This window comes from Somniosus microcephalus, chromosome 3 (genome assembly GCF_052327205.1).
Source record: "Somniosus microcephalus isolate GS21.2 chromosome 3, FLI_Smic_1.0, whole genome shotgun sequence".
Lineage (NCBI taxonomy): Eukaryota > Metazoa > Chordata > Chondrichthyes > Squaliformes > Somniosidae > Somniosus > Somniosus microcephalus.
The window spans coordinates 360,955,132-360,972,640 of NC_140989.1; the positions used below are offsets into that span (position 1 = coordinate 360,955,132).

General features: G+C 50.5%; 1 protein-coding gene across 1 annotated transcript in view; it reads left to right on the top strand.

The window, feature by feature from the left end:
- Positions 1 to 17,509, top strand: part of adgrl2a (adhesion G protein-coupled receptor L2a) — a 777,020-nt gene that overhangs the window by 279,098 nt on the left and 480,413 nt on the right. The gene's annotated exons all lie outside the window — the stretch shown is intronic.

Here is a 17,509-nt window from a genome sequence, read left to right on the forward strand (position 1 = left end):
GGTCCATGCCGGTGTTTATGCTCCTCACGAAACTCCTTCCACTCCTCTTCATCTCACCCTATCAGCATATCCCTCTATTCCTTTCTCCCTCGTGTGTTTATCCAGCTTCCCCTTAAATGCGTCTATGCTATTCTCAAATATTCCACGTGGTAGTGAGTTCCACATTCTTACCAGTCTTTGATTGAAGAAAATGTAATAAAATATACCCTCATGCTTTATGTCTGCTTCTGCTGTGGGAAGACAAAAAAAAATGCAGTACAATTATGGATTTTACCCTTTCAAACTTGGCTGTTGTTTAGAGAGAGCATTTGGCCTGAATAGCACTAGGTTGAAGTACTGTACTGGCAATTTGAGGTAATGAATTAAAACTATGGCACGATGCATGACATATGCTGGGGGACTGGCAACTTAGAGCTCCATGTGTATGTATTGGAGTTAGACTGGCAGACGATAATCTGCACCATTTAGGGCTCATTTGAAAGAAAAATGCATTGACTGAAACAATTAAAAGTATGTTGAAATGGTGCGCTGCAATGCACTCCAGAAATCCCGTGAAGCGATGGCCTACCTTTAATTGGGTAATCTGCAAGTTGCATTCACGGCCGGTTCTGAGCTCCTCACAGCAACTGGAGCTGCATTTGCTGCAGAGACTGCTTGTTTCAGTGCACCGTGTCCACAGTGTGTGAGTGTGTCTCAGTGTGAGCGCACCGTGTCCACAGTGTGTGAGTGTGTCTCAGTGTGAGCGCACCGTGTCCACAGTGTGTGAGTGTGTCTCAGTGTGAGCGCACCGTGTCCACAGTGTGTGAGTGTCAGTGTGAGTGCACCATGTCAACAGTGTGTGAGTGTGTCTCAGTGTGAGCGCACCGTGTCCACAGTGTGTGAGTGTCTCAGTGTGAGCGCACCGTGTCCACTGTGTGTGTGTGTGTCACAGTGTGTGAGTGTGTCTCAGTGTGAGCGCACCGTGTCCACAGTGATTGAGTGTGTCATTGTGAGTGCACCGTGTCCACAGTGTGAGCACATCGTGTCCACAGTGTGTGTGTGTCTGTGTGAGTGCACCGTGTCCACAGTGTGTGTGTGTCTCAGTGTGAGCACACCGTGTCCACAGTGTGTGTGTGTCTCAGTGTGAGCGCACCATGTCCACAGTGAGTGAGTGTGTCTCAGTATGAGCGCACCATGTCCACAGTGTGTGAGTGTCTCAGTGTGAGCGCACCGTGTCAACAGTGAGTGAGTGTGTCTCAGTGTGAGCGCACCGTGTCCACAGTGTGTGTGTGTGTCTCAGTGTGAGCGCACCGTGTCCACAGTGTGTGAGTGTCTCAGTGTGAGCGCACCATGTCCACAGTGAGTGAGTGTGTCTCAGTATGAGCGCACCATGTCCACAGTGTGAGTGTCTCAGTGTGAGCGCACCGTGTCAACAGTGAGTGAGTGTGTCTCAGTGTGAGCGCACCGTGTCCACAGTGTGTGTGTCACAGTGAGAGCGCACCGTGTCCCCAGTGTGTGTGTGTCACGGTGTGATCGCACCGTGTCCACTGTGAGTGTGTCTCAGTGTGAGCGCACCGTGTCCACAGTGTGTGTGTGTGTCACAGTGTGAGCGTGTCACATTGTGAGTGCACCGTGTCCACACTGTGTGAGTGTGTCACTGTGAGCGGACCGTGTCCACAGTGTGTGTGTGTCACAGTGTGAGCGCACCGTGTCCACAGTGTGTGTGTGTGTCACAGTGTGAGCGTGTCACATTGTGAGTGCACCGTGTCCACACTGTGTGAGTGTGTCACTGTGAGCGCACCGTGTCCACAGTGTGTGTGTGTCACAGTGTGAGCGCACCGTGTCCACAGTGTGTGAGTGTGTCACAGTGTGAGCGCACCGTGTCCACAGTGTGCGTGTGTCACAGTGTGAGCGCACCGTGTCCACAGTGAGTGATTGTGTCACAGTGTGAGCGCACCGTGTCCACAGTGTGTGAGTGTGTCTCAGTGTGAGCGCACCGTGTCCACTGTGTGTGTGTGTCATAGTGTGAGCGCACCGTGTCCACACTGTGTGAGTGTGTCACAGTGTGAGTGCACCGTGTCCACTGTGAGTGTGTCTCAGTGTGAGCGCACCGTGTCCACACTGTGTGAGTGTGTCACAGTGTGAGTGCACCGTGTCCACTGTGAGTGTGTCTCAGTGTGAGCGCACCGTGTCCACAGTGTGTGAGTGTGTCACAGTGTGAGCGTGTCACATTGTGAGTGCACCGTGTCCACACTGTGTGAGTGTGTCACTGTGAACGCACCGTGTCCACAGTGTGAGTGTGTCTCAGTGTGAGCGCACCGTGTCCACAGTGTGTGTGTGTCATAGTGTGAGCGCACCGTGTCCACAATGTGTGAGTGTGTCACAGTGTGAGTGCACCGTGTCCACTGTGAGTGTGTCTCAGTGTGAGCGCACCGTGTCCACAGTGTGTGAGTGTGTCACAGTGTGAGCGTGTCACATTGTGAGTGCACCGTGTCCACACTGTGTGAGTGTGTCACTGTGAACGCACCGTGTCCACAGTGTGTGTGTGTCACAGTGTGAGCGCACCGTGTCCACAGTGTGTGAGTGTGTCTCAGTGTGAGCGCACCGTGTCCACAGTGTGTGTGTGTCATAGTGTGAGCGCACCGTGTCCACAATGTGTGAGTGTGTCACAGTGTGAGTGCACCGTGTCCACTGTGAGTGTGTCTCAGTGTGAGCGCACCGTGTCCACAGTGTGTGTGTGTCACAGTGTGAGCGTGTCACATTGTGAGTGCACCGTGTCCACACTGTGTGAGTGTGTCACTGTGAACGCACCGTGTCCACAGTGTGTGAGTGTCACAGTGTGAGCGCACTGTGTCCACAGTGTGTGAGTGTGTCTCAGTGTGAGCGCACCGTGTCCACAGTGTGCCTCAGTGTGAGCGCACCGTGTCCACAGTGTGTGAGTGTGTCTCAGTGTGAGCGCACCGTGTCCACAGTGTGTGAGTGTCACAGTGTGAGCGCACTGTGTCCACAGTGTGTGAGTGTGTCTCAGTGTGAGCGCACCGTGTCCACAGTGTGTGTGTGTCACAGTGTGAGCGCACCGTGTCCACAGTGTGTGTGTCACAGTGTGAGCGCACCGTGTCCACAGTGTGTCTCAGTGTGAGCGCACCGTGTCCACAGTGTGTGAGTGTGTCTCAGTGTGAGCGCACCGTGTCCACACTGTGTGTGAGTGTCACAGTGTGAGCGTACCGTGTCCACAGTGTGTGTGTGTCACAGTGTGAGCGCACCGTGTCCACAGTGAGTGAGTGTGTCTCAGTGTATTCTGGCAGTTCAGCCGACGGGATGTGAAAATGACGAGCCAGAATCAATGGACCTTGCCTGGGTCATGGAGTCAACACTAAGGAATGTTCTAGGGAGCCGGCATGGGAGCAGAGGACAAATGTCACTCTGAATGGAGATGTTTAATTCAGGCCGTGGTCCTGGGGGTGAGTTTTATTCCTCTTTGAGCCCGGATGTGGAGTCTGCCTCTACCCAGCTGTGGCATTAATCACTATTTGACAAGAGAACTTGTGCTGAACAAAATAGGCCCCCATTGGTCTTGTCAATTGCTTTCCTTGAGTCTTAGTCGGCCTATATTATGTTAACGGTAAAATCCACACCCAGGGATTCAGCCTTTTACCCTCTTCATTTCCCTGTTAAGTGTAGCTGCCCTCAAATCAATCTGACGTTAGTCACTCTTAACACACTTGTGCCGGGGCTCCGAGGGCAGCCTCGCCTAAGCAGAGCTCCAAGACCTCCAAAGTGTCTCTCTTCGCTTCTTCCTGCACACGCACCTCCAATAGAGGGGGGAATCCAGCCAAATATAGGCCCTGGGCTTCATTAGAGGCGCCTGCTTTAGATTAGAAAGGCTGTTGGGAGTTCTGCACGCCGCCCACCAGCAACTTGCTGTTAAAAGCCTGTCTTCAGAAAGATTTCACCAAAGGCCTTTCTGACTAGCTGCTTGGCAGGTGGTCTAAAGTAGCGAGGCGCAAATGCGTTTTTTTGACCAAATTCACTTCAGTGTTGCCTTGCGAGCATTAGACTCCCGCGGACAGACTTGCCGGGCCGGGTTTGAAACTGTGCTTCAAATGGTGTGGGGGGTGGAGGCGGGGGGGCTACGGTTACATTCATGCTCTACGGTTAAAAGCCAGCACACACGACGTCAAATGAATCTGCCTTTGTGCCGGGTACTCTCGGTTCATGGGGAGCCGTAACACAAGACGCTTTGAATTCAACCGGCGGCCGGGCAGAATCCTGGCCAGGCCACGTTAGTAACGGACCTGTTAACTGGCTCGTGTTACATTCCCTCGCTTTTAATGAAGGTGCTGTGACCCATTTAAAATGAGCAGGTCAGTGGTTGAGAATAGCAGGCAGCGGAATTACATGTGTGTGCGTTGGCGTGTTAGTTACAGCTCCGTTCCAGGCCTTGTGCATTCCTTTTTTATTTCTGAGCGTCTGCGTGATGTGATTGCCCAGCCTTTCGTGTCACTGAGATCATGCTGAAGGTATTTTAACTTGGGATAATTGTCCTGCACCGTGCCACTGTAACTAACCCTTTAAAAGCTTGTTCCTACACTGAACAGTAAACAGTGGCATCTTGTGGTCTTTCTTGTATCCTGAACCTTTATTACTTTGTGTTTTTTTGCGGTTGCTGATTTTTCAGAAAGGGAGGTATCCTCTTGGACTGGAATGAGCTCCTTGTTCCCTGTGTAACAAGGCTACGCAACCTTCTGGAGGAACAGTCCGTAGAACGTAATCTTTGGCTCCTCTTTATCCGTGGGTTGATGGGGAGGGGGTTCAGGAATTAAAACGAAGGGGCTAAAGTTAGTGATGCGGTATCAGTAACTCCAACACGGGTCTTTAAAATTACAAAAGGGTTCGATTGGGTTGAAGTAGAGAAGATGTTTCCACTTGTTGGGGTGTCCAAAACTAGGGGCCATCAATATAAGTTAGTCACTGATAAATCCAATAAGGAATTCAGGAGAAACATCTTCACCCAGAGAGTGGTGAAATGTGGAACTCGCTCCCACAGGGAGTAGTTGAGGCGAATAGTATTTAAGGGGAAGCTGGATAAGTACATGAGGGAGAAAGGAATAGAAGGATATGCTGATAGGGTGAGATGAAATAGGGCGGGAGGAGGCTCATGTGGAGCATTAACACCCGGCAGAGACGAGTTGGGCCAAATGGCCTGTTTCTGCACTGTAAAATTCCTGTGTAACTCACGTTAAGGCATTTGTGCCAAATTCCTTCTGTCCGCCATTTTGAGAAAGGTGTTCCTGCACCACGGGCAGGTTAAAGCCTCGTTAAAATGTCAAGGGGGGCAAAAATCTCATACCCGAGCATCGAAATATCTGTCGCTATTATAATTCGGCGCCATTTCAAATCACGGAATAAGTCAGGGACCCTTATACTGCCGGGGCATTTTGTAAAAAGAAAAGTCTACTTTTTAAAACAAAATGAAACGTCGGGAGCGAAGCACCAGGTGAAGGGTGGTGGCTATCAGTGCCCAAGCAGTGCTGTCCGGTCGCACCTCCAATGTTGCCCGCACTGACGGGATGGGACAGGAGGGCCACTCCCACTTACCAGCTGTAGAGCTTCTAATTGCCACGCGCTTGAGCCGGTACGGCCCAGTTTCCATAATGACTACAAATCTACGGCACTAAATTGCTTATAATTGGGGCTAAATTGTTAGCCTCCCTCAGAAATGATAGGTAGGGTGGGGAATGAAAAAGTCAGACTGGCAAGAGCTGAAGAGTGCTTTGTGCGGCTTGGCATTAATTGGTGGGGCACGGGGAGGGGGGAGATTTACTCGCCATCTTAACCGATTGACCTTGGGAATCTGTCGATGCTGCAGCAAAAAAAAAATGAAATGATTGGGTTGAAAGAGACTCTCATATTTCTCAAAATCGTTAAGCGCTGTTGCTCCATTTCCTAGCACCTATGTTGGGCAGGGTAGCAAAAGATTTCTTCTGTGTGGAGTGAAATCCTTTGTCAAGAATGCCTTGATGATATTTGCTAGACAATCCCGCCCACAAAGGAAATTTTCCTCTGTTGTTAATTAGTCAGCACACATTCCGCCCCGCTCCCCCTACACACACAGTGTGATTTTTCTTGAACAGCCCTGGTAAATGGCGACTTAGAGACCCATGATCCCACATGTAAAACATTCTTTTGGTTTTTTTGGTCTGAGAATTGTGCAATGGTCGCACATTCCCAGATTGAAATATTTGTGTGGTGGCGGGGCGGCGGGCGGGGGGGGGGGAGGAAAGGGAAGGTAGGGTGGTGGGGGTAGGGTGGCCTGGTGGCCTGTCACTTTAATTCACCGCTCCATTCCCACTCAGACCTCGCCGTCCTCGGCCTCTTGCATTGTTCCACGGAAGCTCAGCGTAAGCTCGAGGAACAGCACCTCATCTTCCGATTAGGCACTTTACAGCCCTCTGGACTCAACATAGAGTTCAACAATTTCAGATCATAACCTCGGCCCCTATCACATATATATATATATATTTTCTCTTTTTTTATCCACACTTTCGTCTGAGTATTTCTCTTCCCTCCCACATGGCAGCTGTCCTTCATCTAGAGCCATCCTTTATTCCTTGAATACCTCTCAATGTCTCTTAATCTCTCCTGCTTTCTATCCTGTCGACGACCTTCCCTTTTGTTCTTTCACCCCCTCCCCCTTTTCCCAGCCCCTACTTGCTTTAAAATCTATCCCCTTTCCTGTTTTTTTCCCCCAGTTCTGACGGAGGGTCCCAGACCCGAAACGTTTACTCTGTTTCTCTCTCCACAGATGCAGCCCTGGCCTGCTGAGTTTTTCCAGCGTTTTCTGTTGTTATTTCGGATTTCCAGCATCCCGCAGTATTTTGCTATCGTGGTGGGGGTGGGGGTAGGGTGTGAGCTGTGACCCTTCCTCACAATGGGACCCCAGCCGATTCTCGACCTGAATCCGTCCCGTCCGTTTGCTGCCGGGACCTGTTTTTTGTTGTTGTTTTTCCCGGCCACTTGTTAAGGATTGGGGTTGGGCGTTCCGAGAATTGAGAGAAATGCGACGGGAGCAGCGGTGCCTCCCGCACACTCCCTCCGGCTGTCTCCAGTTTTAAGTGGGTTCTTCGCTCCTTGAAAACAGGGGGAAGAGAAAATGAGATGTTAGTGATTTCGCCTCCAAGTCCTTTCTTTATAATATTTTGGCACGAAGATTTTAAACAACTGAAAATGCAGTATTCGACATACAGGGAATCAGAAACTAGAATTGCCCATAGCAAAAAAAAAACCCAGAGGGCAAACATTAAGTAAAATTTCCCACAAGTGGTACTCAAACTTACTTTCTCGCAGAATTCTCAGCATGACTTGGGGACGGGTTCCCTCTGCCTGATGCTCCTTGAGCATTATTTCAGGGGTGTTGCGAATTGATTTGAGGGAGAGAGATGGCGCGCTCAAGGATTCAGCTTCAGTGAGCTGAACAGCCCTTTGCGGCCCGTCTTGTGTTCCAACAGAACTTGCCGTGCGACACATCCTGCGCTTGTCGCTGTTGCAAACACGCAGCTATCCGTCCGATCTAAATTTAACCCGTCGACTCGTTTCAACCCCGATACTCAGCCCAGAGGGAAGAGCTGTCAATCAACACATCAACATGCAAAAATAATCCCGCGCTTTGCATGCATCCTGTCGGTACCTTGCCACCTGTTTGTGTACCATTTCAAAAAAAACGCTCCCTGATTGTATTACACTTCTTTACCTTTTATGCCTCTCGTTTCCTTTGTTGCTCTGTAAGTGCTGTGTTTTATTCCCTCCCTTTCCCTGATCTGTAAGATGATTCAGTGTTGTAGATGGGCAGATCGTTCTCATCAGACAGCTGCATTTGCGATGTTGCTGTTAGTTAATTTAAAAATATTTATAGATTGAATGAAAATCCTCTACAGGAGCTGAGCAAAGGTTGCCAGGAGGAGGGGGGCGGGGGTTGTGTTCGGGGGGGGGGGGGGGTGCGGTATTGCATTCCGACACAGTAATGCCTTCTAAGTAGGTCAATTTGGCGATGCGAATGCAGCTTTATCAAAAATGCTGAGCAAAGTACAGAGCGGAGTCTGCAGACGACTGCTCGTCTGGCCTTGCACGGGTTTGCGTCTGTGGTCTTTGCAGGTCATCTTTATTTTTATTTTTTTAAAGTGTTTATGGCAGTTCAAGAGACCAAACACAGACTGGGGTTATCCATCAAAAAAATGTGATTAAGAGAAGCTTGGGATGGATTTATGAGCTGGAGGTTGTGCTGTACACATTTATTGGACTGTTGGTCCCCCCTGAGGGATGTGCTAAGTTATTAGAGGGGGTAATCCAGCAGATATTGGATACCTTGACGTTGGCGCACAACACCCCACGAGAAGCTGGCATTGATGGTGAAAGCTTGTAGAACTCTTGAAGGAGGAACGTTGACTGGCATCTGGCTAAGCAGCTGAGGGGGTAGTTTGAAGTATAGTAGTCATTTTTTTTTTATTATTGTCGTTCAGTTTTCTCCCCTTCTCTTCTCCCGACTGTTGCCACGGTGCAGTTCCATTGGCTCTGGTTGTCCTCCATTACCTTGCCCCAGTGCGGCTATTATTGGTGTGTCCGTGAGCCTAGACGGCGAGTGCTATTGGGCGGTTTCACCGTGGAAGCCTTTACAGCCGAGTGTGCGCCTGATGTCCACCCGTGTGCTTACTTTCCATCAGATGTAATTCGATAACGATCGCGGGGTGGGGTTGGGGGGGCGGGGGGGGGAGAGGGGGAAGGAAATCAGCTTGGGCTTCCCTTCCTGTCGGCTGTCCAGTGACTCATTCTGCAAAATGTACGTGCAGCGATATTGGGCGAGAATGAGACCATGGCACCCTGACGGGCAATGTTCATTCGAACTTGTTTCGGGCAGAGCGGCCCATTCAGAATTCCGCGCATGCACGATTTTTCCCTTTTTTAAAAGCGATGGGGACCTCCAGGGTGCTGTGCGGCCATGCAGCTTAAAGGGAACATTGCTGACGGGTGAACAGGCTTCCGACATGCGCCTGGAGAACCGCCTCCCTTGGGTGAGGTACCATTCTACAGCAGCCTCCCGGAGAGGAGAATGGGCTCCAGTCGGCGAATGAAAGCATCTGGAATGGGAGATAGCGATTAACGAGGCCAATAATCCAGACTTGACGTATTGCCAGAAGTTCGGGGCCAATGATCATTTGGCATTAGTTCTGTAGAAAGCATTGATGTGACCACAGTTTGAATATACCATCAGTTTTTTTGTCGCCGTACAGCCAATAAAAGATCCCATGGCACTATCTCAAAACCAAACCTGTCCACTAAGCTGTCGGGTTACCTCTCCACTCTTGCAGAAGGCTTGAGATCTTTTCCTTTCCATCTGTGAAGTGCCTCGAGACATTCTTTTTGTGTTAAAGATTCTATGTAAATGCAAGTTGGATAGATTCGCCGGTTTTATTTTGTATTGAGAGATATGGGGCAAAGGTGGGTATATGGAATTAGGATATAGATTAGCCATGATCTCATTGAATAACAGAACAGGCTCGGGGGGCTAAATGGCCTCCTGTTCCTATATTCCTATGTAATTTGCAATATCTCTCTTTAGCCTTGAAGTGATACTGTGGAACACTGGAATAAGAATGCCTGACGTGTCCGTCTGACATTCCTCACTCCACTATTTTAGGGGAGGCAGTAACCCTTGTGTTTTAGACAGGTTAACACCTCCGCTAAAATAGCAGAGAAGAATGTCATGCAAACCCATCAAATATTGACGGCCTGTTATCCCACCATATAATTTCAAGGCCTTTGACACAATGGCTCAACTAAACAGCAGAAAGGCCTATAATCAGGCACGAGCTATGTGGTATTAAACTGGAATAACCACATTTTTATCCTGATCACTTCCAGCAGACCAGTCGGACGCCAAATCTACCCCGCCGCTTGAGTCCATTTACATTAATACCAGGCGAGTGAGCAATGCTGTTAAGGAAGTGCACATGAATAACAGAAACGAGAAAGCTGTATGCTATCTAATTCATGCCTGCTAAATAAATACAAGAGAAACACTTTCTCCTTAGAGGCTGGTGGATCGCCTGCAGCATTACTTCGCGCAAGGCCAAGCGGTCAGAGATTTGAGCGTACATTGTGCAAGGATGCGGGGGGGGGAGGTGGTGGGGCTGGGGGTGGCGGTGGTGAGAGGTCGAGGACCTGCGGTCAAGGTTTAATGGGGCTCTGGGTTTGCAGGTGGTTTGGTAGGGTGGAGATTGAGGCCAGCAACGCAATGCGTGGAGCTCTGAGGGCGAGGGCCACGTTTGGGTTTATGGGTATGTGCGCGGGATGGATGCGCTGGTTGTTTTGACCTTTGGCATCTTTTTTTTCTTCTGGGATAGAAACTGTCGTGCCTACTTTATGTTTTTGTAGTCTTATTTTGAGACGAATCAGGATTGATAAGAGGGACTGTAGGGTTCCGTTCAGGTACCAGTTGATAGAATCATAGAATGGTTACAGCACAGTAGGAGGCCATTTGGCCCGTCGTGCCCCCCTGCCAGCTGTCTGCAAGAGCACTTCAGCTAGTCCCACTCCCCCGCAGCCAGGGACTTGAGCACATAATTCGAGGCTGACACTCCAGTGCAGTGCTGAGGGAGCGCTGCACTGTCGGAGATGCCGTCTTTTGGATGAGACGTTAAACTGAGGCCCCGTCTGCCCTGTCGGGTGGATGTAAAAGATCCCATGACACTAATTTGAAGAAGAGCAGGGGAGTTATCCCCGGAGTCCTGGTGGCCAATATTTATCCCTCAATCAACATCACTAAAAACAGATGATCTGGTCATTACCACATTGCTGTTTGTGGGACCTTGCTGTGCGCAAATTGGCTGCCGCATTTCCCACACTACAACAGTGACTACACTCCAAAAGTACTTCATTGGCTGTAAAGCGCTTTGAGACGTCCGGTGGTTGTGAAAAGCGCTATAGAAATGTAAGTCTTTTTTCTTAGTTTCACGTGGCACTGCCAATGGGCAGTTCAGGAACTACCGCATGGAGGCTGTGCACTGCTCTCTGTAACGGACAAATGCAGTGGTTATTTTACTGGACCAGTAATCCAGAGGTGATATGAATTTGAGAATTTGAATTCAGTTTTTCAAAAATCTGGGAAATGAAAAAATGCTAAAAGCGACCATGGAGCTGTCGGATTGTCAAAAATACCCAACTGCTCCGTGATGCCCTTTCAGGAAAGGAAACCCGCCGTCCTTACCCGGTCTGGCCTGTGTGTGACTCCAGTCCCACACCAACGTGACTGTCCCCTGAAGTGGCCGAGCAAGCCCCTCGGCTGCATCAAAACCATTTGCCCGCAAGCCTCTCGGAATAGGATTGATGCCTCAAAACGTTTATAAATGTATACTAGTAGATCTCCCATGGCATTGCGCACGACGAGTCGGATGGCATGCTGTTTTATACGAATAGGAACTATTTTATAATAATGCGCCCTATAATGCACAGTGTAGTATTCTGTGCTCGGGTGGAGCTGTGTTAAGGTGGCCGGTCCTTTGACGGCCACAAAGTTCTAGTTGCTGTAAAAATCTTCGATCAGTTCGAGGTTAATGGCTGTCGGTCAGGGGAAAATTTGAAGATTGGCAATGTAAAGGAGCCCATTGCACTAGTTGAAGGGGCTCCCTGTCTTCCTGGCCAACTTTCCTTCTCTCAGTCGATGTCACCAAAAATGGAATATCTGATTATTCACTCACTTGTTGCTTGTGGGATCTTGCTGTGCGCAAATTGGCGTTTGCTTCTAACAGTGACGACACTTCAAAAGCAACTCATTGGCTTTAAAGTGCTTTGGGACGTCCTGAGGGGCAAGGAAAGGCACAATATCGAAGCAAGTTCTTTCTCCATCTCTTTCTCCTTTCTTGCCTCCAAGCAGTTGGTTTAAGAGCAGCACCAACTGAGTGGAGAGGAGTTCATCTCTCTGGCAAGGAACAGTGTGTGGCTCAGGAAAGAAGAAAATAAACTCTCCAATCATAATAAGCAATACCTCTCACAGGAGGGAGTGAACTCCAAGTAAGGAGCAAGCTTGTTGAAGGTTATGGGGTCTGGTCCACCGGGGAGCAAAAAACTGCAACAACCCTACTTGCAGCAAAAAGAGGCCTCCATCAACACGCTTGAGATAAAGCAATAAACACACTGATGATGGCAGGCGTTCTTCAGTATTCCACGCCAGTTCGTACCCATCTGTCTCAAAGCTGCTGACTCTTGCTGGGTCACGGTTCCGCAAGACACTGGAAGCCCATGCCCAGGTGCTGTCTTTCAGTGAGTGGTGGCAGGTTATTTAACCACAACTGCAACTTGTATTTATACAGCATCTTTTAACATCGTAAAACCATCCCAAGGCACTTCACAGGAGCATTAAGCATAAAGGAAAGCTTCTCCAGGCTCCAGCAGGAAACCTTGGGCCTCCTCTGCCCCTGGGATTTCACCTCCTCCCCCGACCATGATTTGCCTCCCCTGAAGACTAACTTCGTGCTGAGGGGAGGAGAAGCGGGTAGGGGGGGGGATGTTCCCGCGGGTTTGCCCCGACGGCCTCCGATTTTAACAGCCCGGGCAGGCGCTCCCTGCCAACTCCCTGGCCCTTCCGGTCAGGAAGCAGCCTACCATCGAGGCCCAGCCGTTTAAAATTAGCGCGAGACTGCCTGCTGTCGCTCCTGGATGGCCCAGTCGCTCGATCAGGCGCGCTCCCGACCGGGAGACCACCCCACCCCACCCCACCCTGCCGCCGCCCCCCCCCTAACCTGATGACCGTCTGTCTGGGCTGAAACAGGAATGTCCACAAGGTGACAGGGCAGGGGCAGGGAGGGGGGTGCCTGCAAAGTACCTCAGCTAATGGTGCCATCGCTTGATCTCCCGCCTCCAACCGCCTTGCCCAGACAAACGGCCTTTTTTGTTTCCCCCACCCCCCATCTCCAATATTTTTTCTAACTAACAAACAAGAGTGTTCAAAGAAAATGATTAAAAAACACGCCATTTTTTTGGGACTTATCCCCTGGGAACTTTGCTTGCAGCAGTGTCCAGGTGATTGATCTTCGATTCCTGGGCAATTCTGGAGGGTTGGCAACCGGTAAACCTCACCATGTGTCAGTGCCCTGAGGAGAGGAACGGAGAAAGTTGGAGTGAGCAACCAAGCTGCACGGAGCAGGTAGTTTTAGGTAGATGATGGGTGGGGAACTCCTTGCAGCCCGACTCTATTAGCAAGGAGGTTATTCAGGTCAGCAATTTGTTCCACCTTGGTTTTTTTTCATTCCACACATTTTTTGTGGCTTTAATGGCCAGCCTTCGTTTTATAGGCTGCTGTCTCTTCCAGCTCTCCACTTCCAAGCCTCAGTTCTCTGCTGGCACGTTTCAGGCTACTGTGCTATGAGCTAACGGCCTCCCAACAGGATTTGAAAGCTTCTCCATGCATGTGTGGCTCTGGCAGCCTGTTGCTAAAGAAAGGCCTCCCCTGTTTTGAGTCTCGGGTTGTTTCAGCAGGCAGAGAAAAGTAGCCCTCCTTAGCCTGATCGCCCCCCCCCCGCCCTGGCCTTCAAGACCACAGCCTTGTCGGCTTCTTCTTAGGCAGTCCCTCGGAACCGAAGATGACTTGCTTCCACATTAAAAATGAGTTCTCAGGTGACTGATTAGTCCAATGCGGGACCTACAGTCTCTGTCGCAGGTGGGGCAGACGGTGGTTGAAGGGCCGGGTGGGTGGGGTGCTTGGGTTAACGTGCGCTCCTTGCGCTGTTTGTGCTTGGCTTCCGCTTGCTCCCGGCGAAGTGACTCGAGGTGTTCGGCGCCTTCCCGGATGCTTCTCCTCCACTTTGTGCGGTCTTGGGCCAGGGATTCCCAGGTGTCGGTGGGGATGTTGCACTTTTTCAAGGAGGCTTTGAGGGTGTCCTTGAAGCGTTTCCTCTGCCCACCTGGGGCTCTCTTGCCGTATCGGAGCTCCGAGTAGAGTGCTTGTTTTGGGAGTCTCGTATCGGGCATGCGGACGATGTGACCCGTCCATCGGAGCACCGCGACTGAAACACTTTACCGACCCCTTGAGGCAGTTTTTCCTCGTAGCTGTGTAACTGATGGCGGATTGGAGGTGGCTCCTTGGAGCAGGACTGAATAAACTTTTCTCAAACTTTTTTGGTTGAAGGATCCCTTTTCAAGTGGATTAGAAATCATGGAAGCCCCCCCCCCCCGTCTAAATTATAATACTACAAACTCCTTGCACATTTACATTTCTGAATGTAAAGTTCATCAGTGCTGTTTGATTCTTGAGGTGAGAGGGCTGTCCTATGAGCAGAGATTGAGTTGATTGGGCTGATACTCTCTGGAGTTTAGAAGAATGAGAGGTGATCTCATTGAAATAAATAAGATTCTGAGGGGGATTGGCAGGGTAGACGCTGAGAGGTTGTTTCCCCTGGCTGGAGAGTCTAGAACTAGGGGCCATAGTCTCAGGATAAGGGGTCGCTATTTAGGTCTGAGATGAGGAGGAATTTCTTCACTCGGAGAGTTGTGAATCTTTGGGATGCTCTGCCCCAGAGGGCTGTGGATGCTGAATCATTGAGTATATTCAAGGCCGCGATCGATCGATTTTTGGCCTCTGGGAGAATCAAGGGATATGGGGATCGGGCGGGAAAGTGGAGTTGATGTTGAAGTTCAGCCATGATCTTATTGAATGGCGGAGCAGGCTCGAGGGGCTGTATGGACGACTCCTGCTAGGAACATAGGAACAGGAGTAGGTAATTCAGCCCCTCGAGCCTGCTCTGCCATTCAATGAGATCATGGCTGATCTGCGACCTAACTGCATATATCTTTGGCCCATATTCCTTCATACAACAGAAAGCTATCAATCTCTGATTTAAAATTAACAATTGATCTCTCATCAATTGCCGTTTGCAGAAGAGAGTTCCAAACTTCTACCACCCTTTGTGTGTAGAAGTGTTTCCTAATTTCACTCTTGAAAGGTCTGGCTCTAATTCTTAGACTATGCTCCCTAGTCCTAGAATCCCCAACCAGTGAAAATAGTTTCTCTCTATCTACCCGATCCGTTCCCCTTACTATCTTGAAAACTTCGATCAGATCACCCCTTAACCTTCTAAATTCTGGGGAATACAATCCTAGTTTGTGTAATTTCTCCTCGTAACTTAACCCTTGAAATCCAGGTATCATTTTGATTCCTCACTCTTATGTGCCCTGATGGATTGGCTTGCCTGATATTTTGCCAGGGCTGTCCGATGTAGTGAACGTTGATGTGATCGGTGATGCGAAAACTTTTATCTTCCATTCAGCTGAAAGGTTCAGCAAACATGTTTGTTGAATAGTTCACGGCATGACTCCTCCCTGCTCTTCCTGGAGAGGAATTCGGCTCGGTGGCTCCTGTTGGGGACACTGACACCATTTTAGGTGTAACCCTCCACTGGACACCTACTCACTGCCCAGCTGCTGAGTGTTTCAGGTTTTTTTTTCCCTTTTCACCCCTCTGCTGTTTACCAGCCTGTCTGTGCTAGAATATCGCTGACACGCTGCCTGGTGTGCGGCATTTCTGCCGTCGGGACATCGCCAGTAACCGGGACCGCGGCTTTAGTCCGGGTCCAGTCACAGGCCCAGCTGCCGTATTCCATGAAGGAAGCTCCGCTCGAACGTCGCTCCCGGCCCTTGGACCAGTCTGACGTGGCGGTTCCTTCCGACCCTCTCCAAGCCCCAGCCCTGCGATTCCATTCCCGGGGCCTCTGGTCTCCTCTCTCGGGACTCTCAGTCAGTCCGAGGCCCCCGCTGATCCGGTTACCTGTCCGTTGCCAGAGCTGCCTCGGCCCCCCAGTGCCCGCCCGGCCACCGCTCACCGGTGTCTCACTGTGCGAGTGCACCAAGATCCCCCGCGCCGGGCTGGGCCGGACCTGACCTCCAGCTCCCCGGTGCGCGAAGCTTCAGCCGCGCCGCTCGAGCGGACGAGGGAAATCAAAATAACGGCCAACCGCGCGTGCCCGCCCTGTGCCGCGGCTCCCGACCAGTGGGTCCGCGGACCACAGTTTGAGAAGCGCGGCCCTAAAGGACCCGACCGGCTCTCCACCAGCCACCAGCATCACCGGCTTGGAATCCGCCGTGAGATTTAGTGCCTCTTGTCGGGTTGCCAACCCTCCGGGATTGTCCTAAACATAGAAACATAGAAGATAGGAGCAGGAGTAGGCCATTCGGCCCCTCGAGCCTGCTCCGCCATTCAATGAGATCATGGCTGATCATCCAAATTCAGTACCCGGTCCCTGCTTTCTCCCCATATCCTTTGATCCCTTTAGCCTTAAGAAATATATCCAACTCCTTCTTGAATATATTTAATGAATTGGCCTCCACTGCCTTCTGTGGTAGAGAATTCCACAGGCTCACCACTCTCTGGGTGAAGAAATTCCTCCTCATCTCTGTCCTAAATGGCCTACCCCTTATCCTTAGACTGTGACCCCTGGTTCTGGACTCCCCCGCCATCGGGAACATCCTTCCTGCATCTACTCCTGAGTTGAAGATTGATCTTCAGGACACTGCTTTTGAGCAAACACAAAAGAACATTAAAAAAAAAAAAATTATGTTTTTTTCCCCCCCATTTCCCTTTGAACAGTTTCATTTGTTAGTTCCAAAGGTATTGGCAGTTGGGATGTAAGGCTGTTTGACCTTCAACAATGGGCCTGGACGAGTCTGTTCGCTCTCCAGTTGGCGTGGGAAGAAATGTGCGGCTGTGACGACGGACATGCTGGGTAAACCAATGGCGGGAGCGAGTGGGGGGGGGCCTTGTGTGATGAAACCTCCCAGGAATACATCCAACCAGAGTCGGCAAACCTAGCCTCTTGTCGCAAGTTGAGCGCGCAGAGGCAACCTCGTGCTCCTCCTCACGTGCTTGGCAATCAGGTCTCTGTGTTAACGCGTCAGAGCCCTGCAAAGCCTACAAAGACAAACAGCTGTCGACAGATGTAAATGGGGGAATGATGCGCGGAGATCATCCCCCCCCCCCCCCCCCCCGCCCCCAGGAGTGGGACTACAACAAAAAAAATGAAGTAAAAACGCTTTTCAGTTTCTACCGCTGGCGAACAGAACATGTTCTCAACATTTCAGGCATCCATTGTCAGCATCAAGTGCTCCCAGGTCAGGTGTAGGTACAGAGTGAAGCTGCCTCCACTCTGCCCCAGAAACAACTTTAGAAGAGCACCTAGTTGTGTGGAACTACTGCCCTGCCCCCCCCCCCCCACTTTTCCCAGCTCAACCATCCTTTGGCAATCCCAATCGAGAGATGCCAATCAGCGCTGAATTTGGGGCAGGTTTTGCCACTCGGAAATGGATTGAGATACACTTCACCACCATCAGAGATTTTCGCCCCATCAGTCCCACAGGGGAAAGCCCAGTGTCTAACCCACTGCACCACCCTGTTCCCATAAGGGGTTCCAGCGAAAGGCCACTCCAGTGAAGACCTGACCTTTGATCTCTTTGTGCTGCTCTGTCCAGTTCACGTCACCCAGTGCTGGTT